General features: G+C 43.7%; 1 pseudogene; it reads left to right on the forward strand.

Moving 5' to 3' along the window:
* The window catches only part of LOC117457063 (calsyntenin-2-like), a 373,610-nt pseudogene that overhangs the window by 328,641 nt on the left and 19,476 nt on the right, over positions 1 to 25,493 (forward strand).

Raw genomic sequence — 25,493 nt, forward strand, 5'->3', positions numbered from 1 at the left:
TCTCCACCGCTCCCATGTTTTATTTTGTGTTGCCATAAGTTAGTCTGTCTGCGTTTCTGCGCTGGGCTAATGCTAATAATGCTAATGCTAATTATGCTAATGCGTGGATAATGCTAATGCGTGGATAATAAAATGGCGGCTTCACAAAACCTTTTGGGAGTTTTACGGGGCGTGGTTTGCAATCCTCCCAGCCAATCAGACATATAGCTCTTTTCTCTTTTTGGTGTGAACGCGACAAAAGAGTTCTCATGAACCTTTGTGGGAAAAGTACTGCGGTGTGAATGCGCCTATTGTTATCATCACTTGAAGCTGCGGTTCTGCACTTTGGATGTGTTGGTGGATTACAGGGTGAGAAAAGCAAGAGAGAAGAGAGAGAAGAGTTAGAGGAAATACGTTTTGATATCCAGAGCTAGCAACCTTTTTAGATAATGAGGGTTTTTAGAGACTTTCCAGCGGGTTCTGGCCTTTATGGAGTTCAGAGAACATACTTCAAATGTTTTGACTGTTCTCGTACATTTATATCCCGGATGGGCTGGCTCAGTAGCACTTGCACTTTTTACAGCAGCACCCTGCAGAAAAGGAGAGACAACACATGCATCTTAACGCCAATTACAGCTAATGCAGTCATCAGGACCCATAATTACCGATTGGATAAGGTCACTGCTAGTTATTTAATCGTGTGGTGCGTACAATACGTTTAAATGCAACTTAACAGAGGCAAACAAGACTCTGTGGTGATTACTGTCTACATACGTTTTTTGTAACCCATTTGAATGATTTCAAAGATTGGATTAGTTCCAATTACTTACAGAACCTTTTGTTCTTGTGCACGCATTTAAAAACTAAGTGACATTGGGTGCAAGAATACCAACGCAAATACAACTTGATGGTATCCCAAAGTGGCTTTTTACGACCTATTTTCCTGTGTGTGTGTGTGTGTGTGTGTGTGTGTGTGTGTGTGTGTGTGTGTGTGTGTGTGTGTGTGTGTGTGTGTGTGTGTGTGTGTGTGTGTGTGTGTGTGTGTGTGTGTGTGTGTGTGTGTGTGTGTGGTGTGGTGTGTGTGTGTGTGTGTGTGTGGTGTGTTGTGTGTGTGTGTGTGTGTGTGTGTGTGTGTGTGTGTGTGTGTGTGGTGTGTGTGTGTGTGTGTGTGTGTGTGTGTGTGTGTTGTGTGTGTGTGGTGTGTGTGTGTGTGTGTGTGTGTGTGTGTGTGTGTGTGTGGCCGGCCTAGCATTACTATACTTGTGGGGACCTAAATCTGTTAACAGTCACATGTGGGGACTGGCCTCCCTTATGGGGACAAATTGGAGGTCCCCGTGAGGGGAATCATTAATTTTAGGGTGAAGACTTGGTTAGGATTAGGATTAGGGTTAGGGTTATATATCCTTTATTTAACCAGGTAAAAAACTCATTGAGATTAAAATCTCTTTTCCAAGAGTGACCTGGCCAAGAAGGGCAGCATGTACAAAGTTACAACATATAAAACACAGACATGAAAGGCAGACAAATACAGCTGTAAAACACAAATAAAATGGCACATTAGCCAGTCAATATGCGAAGTAAAACAAACTATTAAAATCATTCAAAAACTGGCAACATTTAAAACGATTTCAGGATATACGAGCACTCACATCGACCAATGGTGTCGTGTTCTCTGTCCTTTAGGATGGACCTGAATTCCCCCAAAGTGACTAAATCTGAGAGTTTCAGCTCCTTCTGTACATTGTTCCAAGCTGTGGGGGCAGCATATCTAAAAGCTGTTTTTCCCAGTTTTGCTCTCACTGTAGGAACCAGCATCTGAATAAAATCTTGAGAGCGCAGGCCATATGGACTTTCTCTTTGACACATATATGTGCAAATGTAGGAGGGAACCAACCCAAGCAGAGATTTATAAATAAAACCCAACCAATGGGAAAGTCTGCGAGCAGACAAAGATGGCCAATTAGCAGCAGCATATAAAGTGCAATGGTGTACTCGATATCCACATCCAGTGATAAATCGTAAGGCACAATGGTACACAGTATCCAAGCTCTTTAGGCATTGGTCAGAGGCATTCATGTATAGCAGATCACCATCATCTAATACAGGTAAAAACGTTGCAGATATCAGATGTTTCCTTGTCTGAAAAGAGAAACAGGATTTATTCCTGTAAAAAAACCTAATTTTATTTTTAGCTTTTAAACAACATTTTCCGTGTGTAATTTGAAAGACAAGTTCTGTTTCAATATTGGGTAGAATAGATGGTAACTTTTTGCCATTCGAAAATATCATCACTTTGGATTTTTCAGCATTTAATACCAACTAGTTGATATAAATGGGTTTGTATGACATCAAAGGCAGACTGGAGGAAATCTAGACTTTGCTCTATAGAAGCGGAGGAACAATAAATAACAGTGTCATCTGCATAAAAATGGTAAGAAGCATTTGCTAAATTATTACATAGATTATTTACATATATGGTAAAAAGAATGGGTCCTAATATGGAACCTTGTGGCACACCCTTTGCTATCGGGAGGAAGGAAGAACAGGACCCAGAAAATTGGACACATTGAGTTCTCGCTGATAAATAATTTAAAAGCCAACCTACAGTATGCCTAGATACGCCGATACTGTGAAGTCTTTCCGTCAGGATGATATGATCAACTGTGTCAAATGCCTTTGACAAATCAATAAATAGAGCTGCACAATACTTTTTACAGTCCAATGCCTCAATTATGTATTTAATAGTTGTTGTGCTGTGTTGTTTTCTAAAACCGGATTGGTGTTCTGACAAAATATCATTTGTGTCCAAGTATAATTTAAGTTGTTCACTGAGAAGCTTTTCGAGGACCTTCGCTACAACACATATTTTGAAATTGGCCTATAATTATTAACAGATGAGGGATCCGCTCCTTTCAGTAAAGAACATATGCAGATTTCCATATGTTAGGAATCTCATTGTTGGAAAGAGTTAAATTAAAAAGATAAGTAAGCGGCTCAGCTATAAAGTCGGCTGCTAATTTAAGAAAATGAGGAGGAAGTTTGTCCGGACCTGCCGATTTGTGTGGATCCAGATTCTGCAATGCTTTATGGACCTCTATCACCTCGATAAAAGTAAAATTGAATGGCTGAGCCATGTGATGGGATGAAGGTGGTGAGGAATCAATGTTCTGTCCAGGGCCCGAATGTAGGGACTCAAACAAAGAACCAGATGAAATCAAATGTTCATTAAAGCAGTTGAGAATGGGTTAGGGTTAGGCATGTGTTGGTTATGGTTATGGTTAGGATAAGTCTCCAGGAAATGCATGTAAGTCAATGTAATGTGCCCTGAAGTGATGTATACATGGTGTGTGTGCGTGTGTGTGTGTGTAGGTGGCGAGGTGACGAAGCCGTGGTTCACTCAGTATTTCCGGGGCAGCCTATCCGGACTGACCATCCGACCGGGGAAGATCGAGAGTCAGAAAGTCATTTCCTGTCTGCAGGCGTGCAAAGAGGGACTGGACATCAACTCCCTGGAGAGCCTGGATAAAAACATTAAGGTATTTATTTATTCCAACTTGTATTTCTGTTTTTGTACTGACGTATCGAAAGTTATATAACTTGTGATATTGAGACGGTGGTGTCATTTGAGTAAGTACATTCACTCAAGTATTGAGGAACGGCTTTTCCATACACATCGAACAAAGAAAATGTGACTTTTCAAGCTTAAAAAAATTAAACAAATCTCAAATAAAATGATAAGCAAACTTAGAATGTCTTTCTTGCTGTTTTATGTAAAAATAATCAACATCTTCCAAACAGGTTGTCCATGTGTGCCTGATAGCCTTTTTGCCACTAGGTGGGAATATCAATTAAAACGAAATAAATAAGTTAGCAATGACATTTGTTGAAGGTGGATTGCATAACCTTCAGACACATCCGTGGCAATCTGTATGCTAAGCTAAGCTAAGCTAACGGGCTGCCGGACATACAGACGGTTCATATTTATCACAGGTAAAAAAGGTCTTCTTTTCTTACTAGGGGAAATTAAGCAAATAAGCACATCTCTCCAAAAGGGATACAAGTTCTGCAAAGTGTATTTCCTGTTAGCAGATGTTTGGACAATATCCCTGTGTAGTGAGTAAACAAAGCTTTCGGATCCCAGCTGACACAGACACAGTACTCCTCTAAATCACCATTTGGCTTCTTTGAAACCCCTCTGACGGCCCCCACTTCCACCGGCTCAACTAATCCATCTCCCCGCTCTGTGTGAGATAGAGGGCAGACAAGATGGATATGGGTTTGTGTATAGACTCAAAGCCGGCCCCCTGCCCTCCTCAAACTCCTTTATCTCCCCCCTCCTCTCTCCGTCTGCTCAGTCCACCGAGCTGTGATGCAGCAAAGAGGTCCGTGCCAGCCTTTTTGAGAAGAGGAGAGGTGATGAGGAGAGGAGGACAACCCCTCCAGGGCCAGCGTAGTTTACCTTTCAAGAGCCATTTCATTTTCTCCTTAGCCGCACACTCATCCGGCTCCCAGAGGTCCAGGGGAGGCTTAAGGACAGCGTTTAGCCGAGCAGGTTCAGAGCTGGCGCAGCACAATGAGAGCAGAATTACACCGCGGGGAGGAAAGACGGAGGGACATATCGGCGGCGAGTATATCAACAGCAGATGAGAGGAATCAGCAGCATAAGGGAAGGTTTGAAGGAGACAATCGGAGCGTTGAGAGCCCCATGGAGCGCTGAAGTACCGTCCCCTGCTGCCGAGGGCCAGTTTTAGGAAATAGGAGACAAGTTTAAATGAAAACGAGCTTCAGTTCCCCGCCATCAACCCCTGCAGAGAACACTCCTCCACAATGATTGCTTTGAGGAGAAACTACCAAGTATTTCATGTCCTCGACCTTAGTACTGCCTTTTCCATCTGTGACATGTGTCCTCCAGTTTGACCGTTTAAAAGGCGGGTTGTCAAAATCACCCCCCGGCGTTACACCTACAGTACGAAGCCATATTTAACTATTACAATCACACCACAAGTTGTTGTCATATAAAACAAATGTACACATATACTATTGAGTTTGAATAAGTACTGTAAGTAAATATTAGGTTCAACTTAATAGTATGCTTTCACTATCCTATTACATGATGTGAAACTTGTTGATATAATATATTTAATTAACGTCAATGTTACAGTTTTTTTTTTAAACAAGTTACACAGATACAAGTTACACAGATACTTTCTTCTTCAATACATCTACTGTGAAGTTCGGTCATCAGGGAGGGACTCGGAGTTGAGCCGCTCCTCCTCCGCGTCGAAAGGAGCCAGTTGAGGTGGTTCGGGGCACCTAGTTATAGGATCCACCTGGGCGCCTCCCTAGGAAGGTGTTCCAGGCACGTCCAGCTGGGAGAGACCAAGGGGTAGACCTAGGACCAGGTGGAGGGATTATATCTCTTCGCTGGCCTGGGAGCGCCTTGGACCCCCAGTCAGAGCTGGTTGATGAGGGGAAAGGGACGTTTGGGGCTCTCTGCTGGAACTGCTACCCCCGAGACCCCCACGGATAAGCGGGAGAAGATGGATGGATGACATCTACTGTATGCGGCCCTTATTTTGTTGATCTGAAACTACATCTCAAAACACTTGGACACGTTTGTTCTTCCTCAAAGGGAAGTTGTGTTTTCACGGAAGTACAAACATAGTTTTTAATTTGTTATGGATCACCCAATGGAAGCAAGTTTGAATATCGCATATCCAACATTTGGGACAGAGCAGAGACAATGTTATTATAAAGAGAAGACTTTCATAAAATCAAACACACGTTAATGGAATTGAATCAAATAATTACACATCCAAAACATTATTGTAGCAGTATTAAAAAATCGATTTAATTGTATGTACAATGAATAAATGAGAATCGTATCTGTGTTGTGATCTGTCATCAAATCAAATCAAGTTTTTATTTATTCGCACATTTATAAGATGTGTGGTGGAGCCAAAGTGCTGTACGTATAATAAAAATAGCCTACAGTAGAAACACTTACAGCAAATACCACAGCACAGATTGTTCAGAGATATCAGTCTGACAATACGACACCCTCTGTCCTCAGACCCTCTGTCCTCAGACCCTCTGTCCTCAGACCCTCTGTCCCGACCCTCTGTCCTCAGACCCTCTGTCCTAGACCCTCTGTCCTCGACCCTCTGTCCTCAGACCCTCTGTCCTCAGACCCTCTGTCCTCAGACCCTCTGTCCAACCCTCTGTCCTCAGACCCTCTGTCCTCAGACCCTCTATCCTTATACCCTCTGTCTCAGACCCTCTGTCCTTAGACCTCTCTGTCCTCAGACCCTCTATCCTCAGACCCTCTATCCTCAGACCCTCTGTCCTCAGACCCTCTGTTCTCAGACCCTCTGTCCTCAGACCCTCTGTCCTCAGACCCTCTGTCCTTAGACCCTCTATCCTTAGACCCTCTGTCCTTAGACCCTCTGTCCTCAGACCCTCTGTCCTTAGACCCTCACATCGTACAAGGAAACACTTCCAGAGAAACCCCACAGTTTAAAGGGAACATGGGAGAAACCTCAGGGAGAGCAGCAGAGGAGGGATCCCTCTCCCAGGACGGACAGACGTGCAATAGATGCTGTGTGTAAATCCAAGAGATAATACATTTTGCATCGGGGGGGTGTGTGTCTACAGAAGGTCCAGTTGTGATAGACACGGGTCGCCACTGCTCAGGGTCGTACTGCTGTGAAAGAAATGAATGGAAGTCAATGGCTGACTAGAGCGTAGGTTAAATAAAAGTCACCACTGCTTTGGACAGCGTATCCATTGCAATCACACGGTGGCAATCAGTGAACCATTAACGATGTACTTTACCGTGACATGTTCTGACTGTCAACCCACTTTTTTAGAATCGGTTTTAAGTGATTTTATTGTTTTTCTTTATTACGTTCTACTTGTTTTACTCTCTGCGTTGTTTGCTGATTGTATTGTCTGTGTGGATTCATGGTTTCATTGTATGTGAAAGAACTTTGAACGGTGCTCAACTAATACATGTTATTATTATTCTATTGTTAAAGCTGCGTCACATTGTGGCCACGCGGTCAACATAACAGACGGAAGCTTTACTGACTCACCGAGGATAAAGCATCACGAGAAACTGAGCAGTTATAAAAGTCTCAGCCAGTTATATATCCGTCTAACATCTGTTTTCCTCTTCGTCCACCAGTTCCACTTCAACCCGGCTCAGTCTATCTTGGTGATGGAGGGAGAGGACCTGGAAAACATGAACACCGCCGTGAGGAAAGTCGCCTACATAAACTCTCGTCAGTTTCCCACGCCAGGCATGCCGGCGTCTGCACATCTCCACCACCGTCCAGTACGTACTGACGGACTCCTTCTTTCCCTACGCTTCAATCAGGAGATGCTTTGATGTAACAATACGTACTGCCTGGAACACACCGATGAATGTAATGCTGTTTGTGTGGGAGTATCATCCGGGAGGGGGATACCGAGCAGATGAAACCCCCCCTGGGGTCTAGACACTGGTGGTGGTGAAGGCATGAAGGGATTGATGGAGGTCGTTGGGGAGAGAGTAGATTTGAAAGGTTTGACAATGTTCTATGATTGGCTTGTGGGAATAGAGATGGTTTGTTGGTTTAGCTGGGGAGTGAACGCCCCTGATTTGGCGAGTTCACACAGTACTTTTTCCCACTTTAGTTCCGAAATGTCGCGTTCACACCAAAAAGAGCCGGAACTAAATGAGTTCATAGAGAACCTTTTCACCCCCTTTCCGTCCCTGCTAGAGAGAAGGTTCATGTGTCTGATTGGCTGGGCGGATTGCAAACCACGCCCCGTAACACTCCCAAAAAGTGTTGTGAAGCCGCCATTTTATTATCCTCGCATTAGCATTATTAGCATTAGCATTAGCATTAGCCCAGCGCAGAAACGCAGAGAGACTAACTTATGGCAACACAAAATAAAACATGGGAGGCGGTGGAGATGAGGAGGTGGTCGGCGTTCTGGCGATTTACCTCGGAAGGCTTCAGTAGAAGCTGCTGGGAGTCCCAGCAGCTTCTACTGAAGCCTTCCCCACTCCGGGGACTTCCGGCCGGGGACTCCGGGCGGCAGTATACGCCGTGAAGTGGTTTGCGGCCTGCCAGTAAACCCAAAGCAGAAGAAGAAGTGACGTCAGCGGCTTCATTCCTAATCCACCCCCAGGGATTTATTCCGGTGTGAACGCGATCTGTACTTAGTTCATGAGAACTAAAGAGTTCTCATGAACCTTTGTGGGAAAGGTTCTGCGGTGTGAACGATTGCTGATTGGAGGGGTGAGCGTAGTCAGAAGGAAATATGTGAATGACAGATATAAACACGGTCTTCCTGGTTGAATTTGCGCTGAGTTTCATGTGTGCCTGTCCTGCTGATTCCTCTGCGTCTCCTCACACAGATGTGAGGAGTGTTACCCCACCTCCACACTAAGTGTTAACACAATAGATATCACACCCCGACTGATACTTAATTTCCTACTTAAACACCTCTCTCCGTGTCTCTTACAAAATCAAAATGCCTTGGGAGTAAGGGATTACAGATAACGGGACTCTGTAATCAGGACACAGAAAAACTGTATTTCCTTAGGCCCCGTCCACACGGAGACGAAACGGGTTGCATGCGCTACAGTTCTCTATCGTATGGACGGTTCGTTCACACGAGGCCGTAACGGAACCGCGGAAACGGAGCCCTCAAACAACAACAACAACAACAACAACAACAAATACATTGTTAGAGTTAGTTTTTAGTTTTTTATCGTTTGGCAAAAGCAAGAGTGTATTTTAGATTTCTCTTTCTGATAAACAACATCAATACGTTGTTAACCCATTGGTGTTCGACCACAGCTGTGTCTTTTCTCTTTTATAACATCTTATGTATCAGAAGTAAACCGTTCGATCTCGCCGTAGCTGTTACTTTCCTTTGCCTTTAATATAGAAGTTTCAGTTTGCTGTTGCCACCGGGGGCCAGTTTTAGATTTTGTGTTAAATATACCGCATGGATTTTGCCGGAGGAGAAAGACGGAGATGTATAAAAAGAGAGAGAACGAGGGGGGGGGGGGGGGGGGGGGGTGGAGAGAGTCTGGCTGGTGTAACAGCCTCTCTTGAGAGTTACCATTAAAATTCATGATTGTTTTAAATACATGTAGACCCCTGCAGCGCAGCCGCGGGAAACAAGCTCCGCCCCCCTGCTGGGTTCGACGCACGGGGGTGTGTGTGTGTGTGTGTGTGTGTGTGTGTGTGTGTGTGTGTGTTGCATAGGCTAATGGTGATGAAGCAAAATCGCCGGAGCTGGAAGCACGCCGATTATTAAGGATTACATTATGCCATTGACGTCTAAACTTGAGTTGTTTATATTAAGTTTAACACACAGACTGCTGACTGGTCTGCTAGTTGCTCAAGCTGCGTGCGTGCGTGTGTGTGTGTTGTGTGTGTGTGTGTGTGTGTGTGTGTGTGTGCGTGTGTGTGTGCGTGGGATGGAAACAGGGTTAAGAATAGCTTGCAGATAAAGTATGCGTGGCAAATGTGGGCGCCATTCAAAACATATGTGTACAGCCTCATGGTGATGTTTATTTTAGCCTCCAGTTTATCGTTATACTCAAATCGACACCAGTGAAAGAAAATCTCCTCGATAAGTTAGTAACACGGAGAGCTTGAGACATCCTGCCATAACACCGAATGCTCAGAGATGTATTTCCTGCCAATGCCATTAACCTTGGTTCTTGCTGATGCGTTGTAACTGCAAATGACTGCGGGCATCGAGAAAATAATTAACCAAACGCTGCTAATCTTACCTTCAGACGGTGTGAAACCTGTGATACTTCTTCTTGAGGACAAACCTCCCTCCTGATGGAGAGTATGAACACGATAAGGAAATAAACTCTCCAAAAAGAGACACTACATTGCATCCAGTTTAATCGATGTGAAGTTGCAGAAGTGTTAACAATTTTTTTCTGATGCAACGTGTGACTACAAAAAATAAAATCTAGCCTCTTAATTCTTTCTTACTGTTAATTAACTTCTCATTAAAGACCTAGAAGATATAAAGCTGGAATATAGCTTCATAAAAATTACATTGTTGACAAGTCAGGAAAAGCACAGGTGTAAGTTAATACAATGTAATCACTACAGAGCCGGCCGGCTAACCAATCAGAGCAGACTGGGCTCTGGTTCCAGACAGAGGGTGAAAAGAGGTCCTGCACCACGGGCAGTATGAGAAAAATAAAGAGCTTTTTGAACATTAAAGCATGGAGACATGTCCCAGGAGAGACACTAAGTACATGACACCTGAAAGTTAGCATCATAGGTCCCCTTTTATGTGAGCTAGACCCAGTTGTTGTAAAGTTGTATCAGCTAAAAGGGGCATTGAATGGAACCGAGTAACCGTTAGCAACCTTTTCTATATATGCTTTTCTTGCTCTTACATTGTAAAACATATGACAAAATGGTGTTGCAACATGGGACATACTGCATATATATATATATATATATATATATATATGAATGAAGATATAAACAGCATAGCTTCTACTGAAAAATAAATGCAATTCCTGGTGTTTGAGCACAGGAGAAAATATCAGTGATTAAAAAATGATTAGATTTGATGAGAGGAATTCACTAGGGTTTGTATACACACTATTTCTTTGCTTCACCGAAAGATGAAAGATATAAATCATACAGAAATATGTGTGATTATCAACACACAAAAAAATACAGATATTTTCCGTTATTATTTTCTATGAAAACGCAATCTTTGCTCAGGAAAAAAAGACCTATGAGTAACCCCTTTATTACATACAAAAAACGTGTGTGTGTGTGTGTGTGTGTGGTGTGGGTGTGTGTGTGTGTGTGTGTGGTGTGTGTGTGTGTGTGTGTGTGTGTGTGTGTGTGTGTGTGTGTGTGTGTGTGTGTGTGTGTGTGTGTGTGTGTGTGTGTGTGTTGTGTGTGTGTGTGTGTGTGTGTGTGTGTGTGTGTGTGTGTGTGTGTGGAGGAATACGTGTCTACTATGGCACAAGCTCAGAGATGGAAAAAGTACACACATCCTTTACTCCTTGTGTGTGTGTGTGTGTGTGTGTGTGTGTGTGTGTGTGTGTGTGTGTGTTGTGTGTGTGTGTGTGTGTGTGTGTGTGTGTGTGTGTGTGTGTGTGTGTGTGTGTGTGTGTGTGTGTGTGTGCAACTTCTATTTACTTGCAGCGGCAGATCTGTGTGTGGAGTCTCGTTAATACACGGGTGATTTAACTTCCAATTAGCTGTTTTAGTGCTCCTTCCAGAACACACACCAGCAGAAAATACCCTCTCTCCCAGAGTTAATTTCACAGAGAGCCTGAAACATGGCCTCGTACCATAACACGTCAGCAAGTTTGGAACACACCCCCCCCCCCCCACCCCCACCCCTCAGACCGTATCACTTCTCCCAAATAAACACAGATGTTAATTAATTCCTCCAAATGCGATTAAATGTGTTGCTTACTGACGACTAATAACTGCAACGACTGCAGGCATGAAGAAAAGAGAAGTAACCGAAGCCGGTCTCCGCCTTTTAGGCTCCCTCGTCATATTTCTTTATAATTAAGTTGGATTGGCTCCAGGGTTGTGTGTGTGTGTGTGTGTGTGTGTGTGTGTGTGTGTGTGTGTGTGTGTGTGTGTGTGTGTGTGTGTGTGTGTGTGTGTGTGTGTTGTGTGTGTGTGTGTGTGTGTGTTGTGTGTGTGTGTGTGTGTGTGTGTGTGTGTGTGTGTGTGTGTGTGTGTGTGTGTGTGTGTGTGTGTGTGTGTGTGTGTGTGTGTGTTTTCCAGCACAGCAGCCCTCTCCCTGCATCACTGGGTTTGTATCTCCCAGTGCTCTCAACAATGGCTTAGTGCCTGAGCAGTGCACACACACACACACACACACACACACACACACACACACACACACACACCACCGGCTGTGATCACAGGGAAGAATCAGGAGAGATTACACGATGCCCTGAAACATGTTTTGTCTCAAACTGTGGCCTCAGACAGCCGACTGCGGAGGATTACAGACACAAGTTCCATCCGTCCGGCGGTCAGGCCACGTTTCAGGGGCTCTCCTTTTATTTAGTTTCCAAACTGAATGTGGATTTGGTGTTTAATCACACACGATAAAGCCAGTAAGTAAGCTGCTTGAATGCAGAACTAATCGGGTCTTTTAAGAACTTGTCACGATTGAGTTTGGGCTAAATAGCAAAATGACAAAACGAAAGTCGTTATATATGTACGCTTGATTATGATTCTGCAAATGTTCCGACATTTGATTGTGAAATGCCACGATATGCCTTCAACACTGCCTCTAGGACTTTCACATACCATGTCTTCCGGCTTTTAAAGTGAAACAATACCAGGAACTTTGGTTGATGGTGGTACCTCCGAACCAATCAGATGATGGTAAGATAATACATACCCTAATGTAAAGGAGTTTGTGTCTCTACATGTCTCCATGCTTAATGTTCAAAAAGCTCTTTATTGTTCTCATACTGCCTGTGCTGCAGCACCTCTTTTCACCCTCTGTCTGAAACCAGAGCCCAGTCTGCTCTGATTGGTTAGCCGGCCGGCTCTGTTGTGATTGGTCAACTGCTCAGAGATGTCTCGCCCCTTAGCCTATCACGTACAATGTGTTGGAGCGCTTGCTAACAGAAGTGTAAGAGTTACATAGTGATGTCATTAGGTTCAGGAAGTCCTTTGCAGACCATGCACTAAAACCTATATAACACTCTAGGAAAGGGAACACCCCAAAGAGAGTCAAATGTACTCAATCAGTCAGAATAGGGAAATTGGGTTTGCTACAGTTGCTCCATGTTAGAATGAAATACATAACATATCAAATAAAAAATACAATAAAAACATGTTTATAGACATAATAAGTTGGAGCGGTCGCCAGGGAAAGGGACGTTTGGGGCTCTCTGCTGGAACTGATACCCCCGAGACCCGACCACGGATAAGCGGGAGAAGATGGATGGATAAGTTCAAATAAACAATAAAAAGGCAAAAGATAATTTCACCCCCGATACATTGGAGCCCCTCCAGCTGTTTGCCTCTCGTTGACCGCCTTAAAGTTAAAATGCTTACATGCTTAAAAATGCCTCTGGCTAGTACAACGGTGATCTTGTACATGGATGAGAGGATGTGTATAAGCCATGCTAAGCAAATACTCTACAGAAACATACACATCCAGTATGCAAATCCACTGTTGGCATGCTTTGAGCCAAACCTACTCCAATTTACCGCCATATCCTTCCAGTTTTTCTACTTCTATTCATAGAAAAGCACGCACATGAAACTCCGCAGCTAGAGACGGGAAAACATATGGTTAATCATCATGTGGATTTATGCGTGGCAGGAGAGAGACTGCAGGTGACAACAAACAGGAGGCAGAACAGCTGAGACCGTAAAGCCCGGGTCTCCAACGCAGGAAATAAGCTTGTTATGATCTCATCGCTGTAGCCGGTTACAGAGAACGCATTGATGTCCCTCCCGCTGACAGATGTTCGTGCGCTTGAAAGGCCTTCGATGAAATGTAAAAAGAGAAATCGGCTTGTTTGTTCAGCTTTCACAGCGTACACAACCTCCCACTCCCCCCCCCCCCCACCCTCCCTCCCTCCCTTCTCTCCTCTGTGTTTTCCTCATCTTAACATCTCTCCTTTTCCATTTGATTGATGTATAATCTGCAGTATTTATGCTGTGTGTGTGTGTGTGTGTGTGTGTGTGTGTGTGTGTGTGTGTGTGTGTGTGTGTGTGTGTGTGTGTGTGTGTGTGTGTGTGTGTGTGTGTGTGTGTGTGTGTGTGTGTGTGTGTGTGTGGTGTGTGTGTGTGTGTGTGTGTGTGTGTGTGTGTGTGTGTGTGTGTGTGTGTGTGTGTGTGTGTGTGTGTGTGTGTGTGTGTAGTGCATTTAAGCACATGTTAGCACACAGTGGGGTGCACGTGTGGAAGCGCAGCGGGAACTCTGCTGCAGGTCTTTGTCTGCTGCCTAGAAACCGTCGGAGCTGTACCCCCGGATACCTGCGCACCCTGCGGTCTGGCTTTATCAGCTGTGAATGCAGCAAAGAGCTCACGTTGCTGTACAGTTTACATTCTGAGGCTGAATACCTGTTACTTGGAGACGGAGCTGTTTTGTAAAACGTCCCCAAGTGTGCCGTGTTCTTGATGCCGCTTATATAAGACCTCCACTCCACAGGGTTTAGCCACGCTAAGTGAAATCAGGATGGAAATACAGAGATGCACTCAGTGACCCGGCGTACACTCACAAAGGGGAACTTATTTGTGGAAGTGTGTGTGGAAGCTTTGGGTCAATGTCATGGTATTGTGAAGGGCTTCGGGGACATTAGTCACCAGAGAAAACATGTTTTGAAATGTATTTGCTTATATATATATATATAAAAGACCCTCCAGACAGACGCGGGCTAAAATCCTTGATTATGCGATTAAACATGCAGGGTTGTTATGTGATTGATTATGCGGTGAAATATGCGGAATGTTTTGAAAAATAATTTTAAAAAAATAAATATTGGGCTGTCTTATTTATTCTCTCTCACACACAACCTGCCACTAACGATAAACCCTTTCCTATCCAAGTAAACGCATTCAATGTTTATCTATTGTACACACACACACACACACACACACACACACACACACACACACACACACACACTTCTCCGCCTCCTTCTGTTTTCATTTACTCGTTCCCTATCTGGCCAGCTTCAGTCTCGTAGGCTTCTCACCTCGTTTCTTGTAGCCCTCCAAAGGGTGTTGGAGGTCGATGCCTCGGTGAACGTGACTTGTTTGGATTTCTTGTCCGCAGCAGCAGAAAGCATTTTCGAATGTTTGAGCGAATCGAAGTGGGTCGTCACCGTCGATGTTCTCTTATGCTCCAACACACAGTTGCACATAGTTTCCCCCCAGACATCGGGGAACTGCTTCCCGGTCTTTAGCAGAAATGTCCGTCGGTAAATGAGATGGATTCGAGTTGTTCATCTTGGTGTTTTCTCTCTCGTTCCACACGTTCACTCTACGGTGTCGTTTACCTTCTGTGAAGCGCGAGCTGATGACGTCATCATCATCACTTCACATCAAGACGAGTTAACTTTTTTTTTGCTCAACTTTAAGTGGAAAAATGCGGGGATTAGGCGGCCTTTTGATAAATATGCGGCCTTTTGCTAATTATGCGGTAAATTATGCCATCGCAGAATCACGTTTTTCCTGGAGGGTAAAACGCAACATGTAATGTGTTATCAAAGTCGTGCTACTCGTGAAAGAACGTACAGTCATGTGCCTATAAACCAATTCACTCATTGAATTGTTTGTCAAACTAAAAGGAATCATTTTGGGAAACACCCTTTCTTAAAGAGCGTGGGATGACACGCCTGATACGATATATCAAGCCATCTCCACCATGAGATCAGCTTAGGGTGTCATGACTAGTATCGGGGGAAATCCGCTTCTTTGTTTATTCTCTACAAAGAGCTAAATGTAAAAACAACTATGTGTGGTTTTGTGCGAAGTCACCACCTGGAACTATTTTCAGAATGAAGCCTTTAAACTGGTTTTAATTGAACAATTCGATGTTCAAAGAGGAAGCAGGACCTGACGACAATATGGCGTTGAAAAGGTTATATGTAACTCAGGCCATCGAAAACCTCGTTCTTTTCAACTAAATGAAGCCCAGGCGACTTCTGACCTAAACATCGTCAAAACCTCACGTATTAAACGGTATGTCAAGTAGGAGTTTAAGAGAGGCTTGGCAGTGGCTTTGCAGTGGCTTTGATGCTCGTCCAGGCGGCGTAGAAGTGCCACAAACCAATATCCTTTCTGCCTGTAAACAAATTGAAACACTCACTCATTGAATGGTTTGTAAAACGTAAAGGTTAAAAGAAAAAAACCCTTTCTTACAGAGCGTGGGAAGCAAAGGCTGACACGCTTGATACGATATATATCATTCAGCTTAGCTCGGTGTAAAGACAATTGCTTCTTTGTTAATTCTCAACAAAATAGCTAAATGTAAAAAAACTAAAATAGTTTTTTACAGGAAGTTTTGATCAAGAGCTATTTTGAATATCAGCAAATCCTGGCTAAATGGGTTTGACGTCTCTCTTACGTGTTTTAATTGAACAATGAAATGACTCTGTTCAAAGAGGAAGCAGGAGCTCACTAAAATAAGGCGTTAAAAAGGTTGTATGTAACTTTGAAGCCTTGTTCTTTTCAACTAAATGAAGCCCAGACGACTTCTGACCTGCATCAAAACCTCACTGTGTGTCAAACCCGCTTGGACTACTGCAATGGCGTCCTGTTCGGGGTTCCCAACAAAACCCCGGACAGGCTCCAGTATGTCCAAAACTGTGCAGCTCGGGTCCTCACGCACACAAAGCCGTGGCAGCACATCACTCCCACCCTCATCCACCTCCACTGGTTGCCGGTCAAGTCCCGCATATCCTACAAAGTCCTCCTCCTGACCTACAAGTCCCTCCATGCCCTTGCCCCCCAGTACCTATCGGACATCCTTCACCCGCATGCCCCACCCCGGAACCTGCGGTCTTCAGACTCTGGCCTGCTCACCACCCCCCGCACCAAACTGAGAACCTTCGGGGGCAGAGCCTTCAGCGTGGCAGCCCCCCCCCTCTGGAACGCTCTCCCTGCGGAGATTCGCAACATCCCCACACTGGACGCCTTCAAAGGACCCTCAAGTCCCATCTGTCTGCCAAAGCTTTCGGCCCCTAATCGATCTGTTGTTCTGTCTGACCTTTGTTTTGTTATGTTTGTTTGTTGCCCTACTACTTGTAAAGCGACCTTGGGTCCCTTGAAAGGCGCGATATAAATCAAAGTTATTATTATTAAACCAATCTCCTCCCTGCCCCTCTCTAGGTGTTTTGGTGAAGACACTTGCATCAGCATCCTGGACATCGATGCGGTGGTGATGGTGCTGCAGCCCTCTGAGCCCCGGATCACCATCACCGGCCTGGAGAGACTGAATCTGCCGACCTCTGACCTCCAGGAACCGGAAGGAGTCGCTCTGTTCCAGGACCTCCACGTCATCAGCACCGTCACCAGGGCAGACGCCGCTGCGCAGCACACAGGTAGGCCTGTCCGTCACGGAGCAGAGCCCGTACCGTGTTCCATTTAGCGTGTACTTTTCTGCTTCTGGTGATTCAGCTTTCTTTAGGAGGAAGCAAGCTGAGGGCAGAAAACCAGACAGACACGGTCCCACGGTAACCAGTGGTGTAATGCTGTGAAGCACACTTACTCAGGTGCTGTACTGTATTGGGGTACTTTACTTATTTCCATGCGATGCTTCCTTCTACTCCACTGCTATTTACTCATTACATTTGCAGAGGTGGGAGAAGTACTCAGATGTTGTACTTGAGTAAAAGTAGAAGTACTCAGGTCTTGTACTTGAGTAAAAGTAGAAGTACTCAGATCTTGTACTTGAGTAAAAGTAGAAGTACTCTGATCTTGTACTTGAGTAAAAGTAGAAGTACTCAGATCTTGTACTTGAGTGAAAGTAGAAGTACTCAGATCTTATACTTGAGTAAAAGTAGAAGTACTCAGATATTATACTTGAGTAAAAGTAGAAGTACTCAGATTTTGTACTTGAGTAAAACTAGAAATATTCAGATATTGTACTTGAGTAAAAGTAGAAATACTCAGATCTTGTACTTGAGTAAAAGTAGAAGTACTCAGGTCTTGTACTTGAGTAAAAGTAGAAGTACTTAGATCTTGTACTTGAGTAAAAGTAGTAGTACTCAGATCTTGTACTTAGTAAAAGTAGAAGTACTCAGATCTTGTACTTGAGTAAAAGTAGAAGTACTCAGATCTTGTACTTGAGTAAAAGTAGAAGTACTCAGGTCTTGTACTTGAGTAAAAGTAGAAGTACTTAGATCTTGTACTTGAGTAAAAGTAGAAGTACTCAGATCTTGTACTTAGTAAAAGTAGAAGTACTCAGATCTTGTACTTGAGTAAAAGTAGAAGTACTCAGGTCTTGTACTTGAGTAAAAGTAGAAGTACTCAGATCTTGTACTTGAGTAAAAGTAGAAGTACTCTGATCTTGTACTTGAGTAAAAGTAGAAGTACTCAGATCTTGTACTTGAGTGAAAGTAGAAGTACTCAGATCTTATACTTGAGTAAAAGTAGAAGTACTCAGATCTTATACTTGAGTAAAAGTAGAAGTACTCAGATTTTGTACTTGAGTAAAACTAGAAATATTCAGATATTGTACTTGAGTAAAAGTAGAAGTACTTAGATCTTGTACTTGAGTAAAAGTAGTAGTACTCAGATCTTGTACTTAGTAAAAGTAGAAGTACTCAGATCTTGTACTTGAGTAAAAGTAGAAGTACTCAGGTCTTGTACTTGAGTAAAAGTAGAAGTACTTAGATCTTGTACTTGAGTAAAAGTAGAAGTACTCAGATCTTGTACTTAGTAAAAGTAGAAGTACTCAGATCTTGTACTTGAGTAAAAGTAGAAGTACTCAGATCTTGTACTTGAGTAAAAGTAGAAGTACTCAGGTCTTGTACTTGAGTAAAAGTAGAAGTACTCAGATCTTGTCCTTGAGTAAAAGTAGAAGTACTCAGATATTGTACTTAGTAAAAGTATAAGCACCAGAGTGTAGGAATACTCTGTTACAGTAAAAGTCCTGCATTCAAAATGTTCCTCAAGTGAAAGTAGAAAAGTATTCTCATCAAAATATAGTGAAAGACAGTAAAAGTAGTCGTTGTGCAGATTGGTCCATTTCAGAATAATATATATATATATGTTTGATAATGATTGATCATGAAAGTGTTCTCAAAGCTGGTGAAGGTGCAGCTAGTCTGAAGTACTTTGTAGACTGCAGGGTAGCTGGTGGAGGTGCAGCTAGTCTGAAGTACTTTGTAGACTGCAGGGTAGCTGGTGGAGGTGCAGCTAGTCTGAAGTACTTTGTAGACTGCAGGGTAGCTTGTGGATTTACTCCAGGTGGAACTAAAGTCTGATTCAACACTTGGTTATATTTCACATCATTCATCCACATCTGTAACTAAAGGTATTAAATACATGTAGTGGAGGAAAAGTACACCGTGAACTGTAGGGGAGTAGAAGTATGAAGTAGCATAAAATGTCCCTCAAAATGTAGTACTTTAGTAAATGTACTTATACTTAACACCAGTAGCCTACTGGGTTGTGTATTGAGAGTGGACCCCGTTCACTTTTAATCATGAGTTTTTGGATGAGCGATTCTCAGAAAAGCTCCAGAAACCGGAACAGGAACCGAACATGTTCAGCAGAAGGTCCCACAGTGGCAGATAGCTGCCTCCATGCAGGTGGAAATCTGTCTCCACTAAATCTTTCATCAGTTTTTCATATTGATAATCTGTTCACTCATTCATGCTCAGCGGTGCCACCTGTCTTGCTCTCACAACAAACCTGAACAGGAAAGCAGAACCTTGCGTAACGCCTGCTGGGAATCTGCAGCACTTCTTTCATCTGGCTCATCTGCATCGTGAACTCAAGAAACAAAAGTGTTGCTCTCACACTGCCAAGTTCGGTCTTTTAGTGAGAGTAAAGGTTATGAAGACTATATCCATCTACATATCTATCTATCTATCATCTATCTATCTAACTATCTATCTACCTACATACCTATCTATCCATCTACCTACCTACCTATCTACCTACCTACATACCTACCTACCTATCTATCTATCTATCTACCTACCTACCTACCTACCTACCTACCTAGCCTACCTACCTACCTACCTACCTACCTACCTACCTACTTACCTATCTATCTATCTAACTATCTACATATCCACCTATCTATCTACCTATCTATCTATCTACCTACCTACCTACCTACCTACCTACCTACCCACCTACCTACCTACCTACCTACCTACCTACCTACCTACCTACCTACCTACCTACCTACTTACCTATCTATCTATCTAACTATCTACATATCCACCTATCTATCTACCTATCTATCTATCTACCTACCTACCTACCTACCCACCTACCCACCTACCTACCTACCTACCTACCTACCTACCTACCTACCTACTTACCTATCTATCTATCTATCTATCTACCTACCTACCTACCTACCTACCTACCCACCTACCTACCTACCTACCTACCTACCTACCTACCTACTTACCTATCTATCTATCCATCTACCTACCTACCTATCTATCTACCTACCTATCTATCTATCTATCTATCTACCTACCTACCTACCTACCTACCTACCTACCTACCTACCTACCTACCTACCTACCTACCTACCTACCTACCTACCTACCTACTTACCAATCTATCTATCTATCTATCTACCTACATACCTATCTATCCATCTACCTACCTACCTACCTACCTACCTACATACCTATCTATCTATCTATCTATCTACCTACCTACCTACCTACCTACCTACCTACCTACCTACCTACCTACCTACCTACCTACCTACCTACCTACCTACCTACCTACCTACCTACCTACCTACCTACCTACCTACCTACCTACCTACCTACCTACCTACCTACCTACATACCTATCTATCTATCTACCTACCTACCTACTTACCTATCTATCTATCTATCTATCTATCTACCTACCTACCTACCTACCTACCTACCTACCTACCTACCTACTTACCTATCTATCTATCTATCTATCTACCTATCTATCTGTCTATCTATCTATCCCTCTATCTATCTATCCCTCTATCTATCTATCTACCTATCTATCTACCTATCTATCTATCTATCTATCTATCCCTCTATCTATCTATCTATCTATCTATCTGTCTATCTATCTATCTGTCTATCTATCTATCTACCTATCTATCTGTCTATCTATCTATCCCTCTATCTATCTATCCCTCTATCTATCTATCTATCTATCTATCTAGGTTGATAGATAGATACTTTATTAATCCCCAATTGGGGAATGATTTTGTTAGAGGACCAGTGTCATTGAAATACAAATAATGAAAAAGTGGAATCATGTTAACAATGAAGTAATGCAACGTAATGTACCACCGGTTTGATACAGCCCCACCCCCCAGCAGGAGCCCCTCCTCAGCAGCAGTAATCCTTCTGTTCTGTCTCCACCGGCCTCTCCGACATGTCGAGTCACTCTCAGTGCCTCCTCTCTCCTCTCCTCTCTCCTGTGCCCGAGACCCCGTCCTGTTAACAGAGACCTCCACCTTCAACAAGACTGCTTCTCCATTCAGGGTCCCAGCGCCTCCACCAAGAACCTAATCAGCGTGGCATTTAAATCCCAGCAGCTCTCCAGTCTCGTCCAACGATCTCACCGCCGAGGCAGGAGCAGAACCTGCCGCCGCCGCTCGCAGCCAATTAGGAGGGAGATAAGCCGGGCGAACGGGAGGTTTAGGCCTCCTTTGTGTGTAACGCGGCGCAGGAAGAAGAGCAGACAGCGGCATAGCTCTCAGGAGGCGCTGGGGCTCTTTCTGCTGGAGAAATAGAGACCGCAGCTGGGGGGACGAGATTAGCTTTGAGCCAGAGGAAGACACAAGGAAAGAAAGAGGGATGAGGAGAGTGTGGGGGGGGGGGGGGGGGGGTATGATGAAGTTCCATAATGGGCAGATTCTGCATTCACTCGGGGCTTAAAGGATTCCAGATGAATCACATTTATATTCGCAGGGCATGTAATACGTTTCTTTTGGACCCTGTTACCCCCCCCCCCCCCCCCCCCTCGCCCTCGCCTCCGCTTTGTCTCTCTCTGTCAAAGTCTCTTTCCGAGGCTCATGCCTTTTACTCAGAGTCAAGGTCACCAATTCTCTCTTGAGCTCATTTCTTAATGCCCATCTCTTTTAACCAATTTGCTTTAATGGTCGTTATCGGTTCTTCCGCTTTCAAGTGTTTTTTCACTTTCGGTTTCCGTGGGTATCCCAGTGTCTTTCAGTCATGCTTCCAATGGACCGTGCTGGATTCTTCCCCATCCCGCCCGCTTTGAAGCTCGAAGGCTCTGAGCAGACTCTGTTCCTGGGACAGTCCTGTACTCAGGATGTATTAGACCAGGGGTGGGGAACCTTTTTCCCCTCAAGGGCCATTTCAATTTTTTCAACATCCTCCGAGGGCCGTACAAATTATTGACCTCTGCTTAAAAATCACAGCCCATTCATTTGGCCTTTCTTTCATGCTGTGCAAAGAAAAAGCAACCTCTTAATCCAGATATTTTACCATGATTCGCGCATGCATGCACGTGCAGGGTGTGGCATGACCACCAAAACAGAAAGATATGGACACAAGATGTGTGCAAATTAGTTTCCTATCCATGTGAACATGATTTAAGTGGGGGGGGGACCTAACCTCCTCTAGGGGGGTCCGGGGGGCATGCTCCCCCGGGAAGATTTTTTTTTAAATATTGAAGTTAAAAGCATCTGGTGCACTTTGAGAGCAACATTAGGAGATCGATGGACACATCTCTCAACACCCATATGAAACAGAACTGGAAGCAGATTTTCTTTTTCTTTATGGATATTTTACAAATCACTCTCCTTTCAAACTGTATTCTTGTTTATTAATAACAACTTTGTTTTACTGTCATATAGTATTTTATACCCGTTTACTGTATTCTCTTATTTTTTTATAGCTACAGTATAATGATCATATAAAGATGTGCCTTTACCTTACTGGTAGTAGAAAAAGCTTCTTATATTCGTTAGCATAGCTAGCTAACCAGATGCTAATAACAACAAAGTCATTGACTGTATGATCAGTATGACAGATGAACAGATCGCCACTGGGCTTTCAACCAAAGACACAGCCACGCAGAAACTGCGGCATGTGTACGGCTCCTTATGGCTACTGACAATTGTGAAGTCCCGGCCCGGAGCGGCGTTCTGGTGCTCTGTCCTCCGGCAGCTCGAAACCCCTGTCAGACGAGACATATACCACGTGATGACACGTTTGGCTCGTGTTGTGTTCAAGGACCCTGACCTTGGCCAGGAAAAACAGGTACTCGCTTGTTACATATTTTACGGTCTAGATTTCTTAATTTTTTTTCTTTTTTGCGTGTGTTACCTCGAGGGCCGTATCAAATTGTCTCGCGGGCCGTATACGGCCCGGGGGCCGGAGGTTCCCCACCCCTGTATTAGACGCTAGCTTGTGTTTGCTATTGTCATGGTGTCAGTCCTCATTGGTGTTGACGCAGGGTTCAACACCAAGCACATGCCACAGTGAAAAACTCAGTTTCAACTGCAGTTCAAAGTAGTTTGGAAAGAATAAAAACAATCCATACATCGATTGAACAAGTACATAGAGAGCAGTATAAATATCATGTTTCCTTCCTTAAATATTACTCTTAACATCATGTGCTTTTGGCTAATGAAACATACCCTCTGCACACCTTTCCAAAGACACAGAGCGGCTTTAGCGTTCATTTAAAGTTGTGTTTACGTCTAACGGACAAATGTGAATCCAATATCCACCACTTTGAATGCTCTATTTTGTTTTCCAACACCTACTGAGGGAGATGTCTGGCTCTGAAGCTGCTAACTCCACACTGTGTTCAACAGCAAGTAGCTACCGTACTTTTCGGACTAGAAAGCGCACCTGCATATAAGCCGCAGCAGCTAAATTGTCCGTCTGTCTTGCTCTCGTTCTGTCTCTCGGTTCCGCTTTTACTTTGGCGCGCTACCTGTCTCACTCTTTTCCGGCCTCCAGCCTTTCCTGCTGGAGCCCGCCGCTTAAAGGTGGCGGGCGCGGACCGGTCCTAGAGCCCGTAGAGTTAAAGGTGGTGGACTGTTACCTGTAAAATCCATAGATTTAGGAGGTCCCCTAGTGGCCGTTAGCTGTACAAAAAAAATGGGGGAAAAAGTCGCGGCTTATAGTCCGAAAAGTACGGTAGTTCTGTCTGTTTGGTGATCTGCATTTAGAGTGCAATTGCTTCATCGGAGCCTTCTGCCTGCCGCTGTGGAGAACTCGCTAACAGTCAGTTAAGCTAACAGTCTGAAGCTAATGTTTGAATACTCTCACATCCAGCTGTCCAATATTCAGCCCTTTTTTTCGCTCCATGTATTTTTTCCAACAACTCCTGGGGGCCATCAGTCTCTTAGCTGCTAACTGACGCAATCTGTTCACCAGCAAGTTGCTAATTTGTGTTTTGTGCTGAGCATTTGGATTGCAATTGCTTTAGCAAAGCTTTTTCTGCATGAAACAGCTGCTGCGTGCTGCTGTGGAGAACTCGCTACCAGCTCAACGAAACAACGAGCTAACAGTCTGATAGGCAAACTAAAGCTAATGTTTGAATACTCACATCCAGAGTAATGTTAGCACTACTTTAAAGTTGTGTTTATTTCCACCAGACACAAGTCAATCTAATATCTGTTTCTAACTGCTAACTCTCACAATATGTTTCACAGCAAGTTGCTGATAGTGTCTGTTTGGTGCTGAGCATTTGGATTGTTTCAGCAGATTGAAACAGCTGCTGCTGCTGTGGAGAACTTGCTCAACCAAAACAATGAGCTCCACGAAAGTGTTTCACTGAAAGCAACCCTCAACTAAAGGGCGCTGTAGGAACCATATGTTAAAATGTATAATTCGATATTATGTGTTTACATATATATATATTTGAACATTGTAATTCTTTGTTATTAGTATTATTATATCATTTATTTAAACCAGCCGTTGAACACATGTGTTGTGTTTGTACTTTGTTTTAAGTAAAGAGACGTATTTGTGTTGGAGTCAAGCTTATTGCTACTCGTGGATCAACCCAGTCTCACGGCCTTTCGTGCTATAGTCACGAAAATGAATGTAATCTATTGATTCGTGTTCACCAACACGATTTTCCCCTTTTCATCGCGTCACACAGAACGATTTTAAAAGTAATCTACCGTACTTTACGGACTAGAAAGCGCACCTGCATATGAGCCGCAGCAGCTAAATTGTCCGTCTGTCTTGCTCTCGTTCTGTCTCTCGGTTCCACTTTTACTTTGGCGGGCTACCTGTCTCACTCTTTTCCGGCCTCCAGCTTTTCCTGCTGGAGCCCGCCGCTTAAAGGTGGCGGGCGCGGACCGGTCATAGAGCCCGTAGAGTTAAAGGTGGTTAATTTCACCTGTAAAATCCATAGATTTAGGAGGTCCCCTAGTGGCCGTTAGCTGTACAAAAAAAATGGGGAAAAAAGTCGCGGCTTATAGTCCGAAAAGTACGGTATTTCTATTGGTGTGTTTCGTGCCTGCCCTGCACCACGTCTTTTTGTCCGGTCGGGTCGTGGAAGACCGGAAGCTGTGGGGTTCATAAAAACATGTTCTTATTCAATATCTTACCCTAAGCCTAACCCTATCCCTTTTATTTTAAATTCTATAAGGTCGGACTTTTTTTGCCGTCCGTGAGGAAAAGAAATTGGGCTCAGAATACTGACATCTGTACTTTTTTGTTTTGTTTTTCCTTCTAACGTGTTATTCTTTGCTGCAGGCACGAAACACACTACCAATAGAAATACATTGCTTTTAAAATCGTTCTGTGTGACATGAAAACAAATGGGAACATGGTGTTGGTG

Source organism: Pseudochaenichthys georgianus, chromosome 13 (assembly GCF_902827115.2).
Source record: "Pseudochaenichthys georgianus chromosome 13, fPseGeo1.2, whole genome shotgun sequence".
Taxonomy (NCBI): domain Eukaryota; kingdom Metazoa; phylum Chordata; class Actinopteri; order Perciformes; family Channichthyidae; genus Pseudochaenichthys; species Pseudochaenichthys georgianus.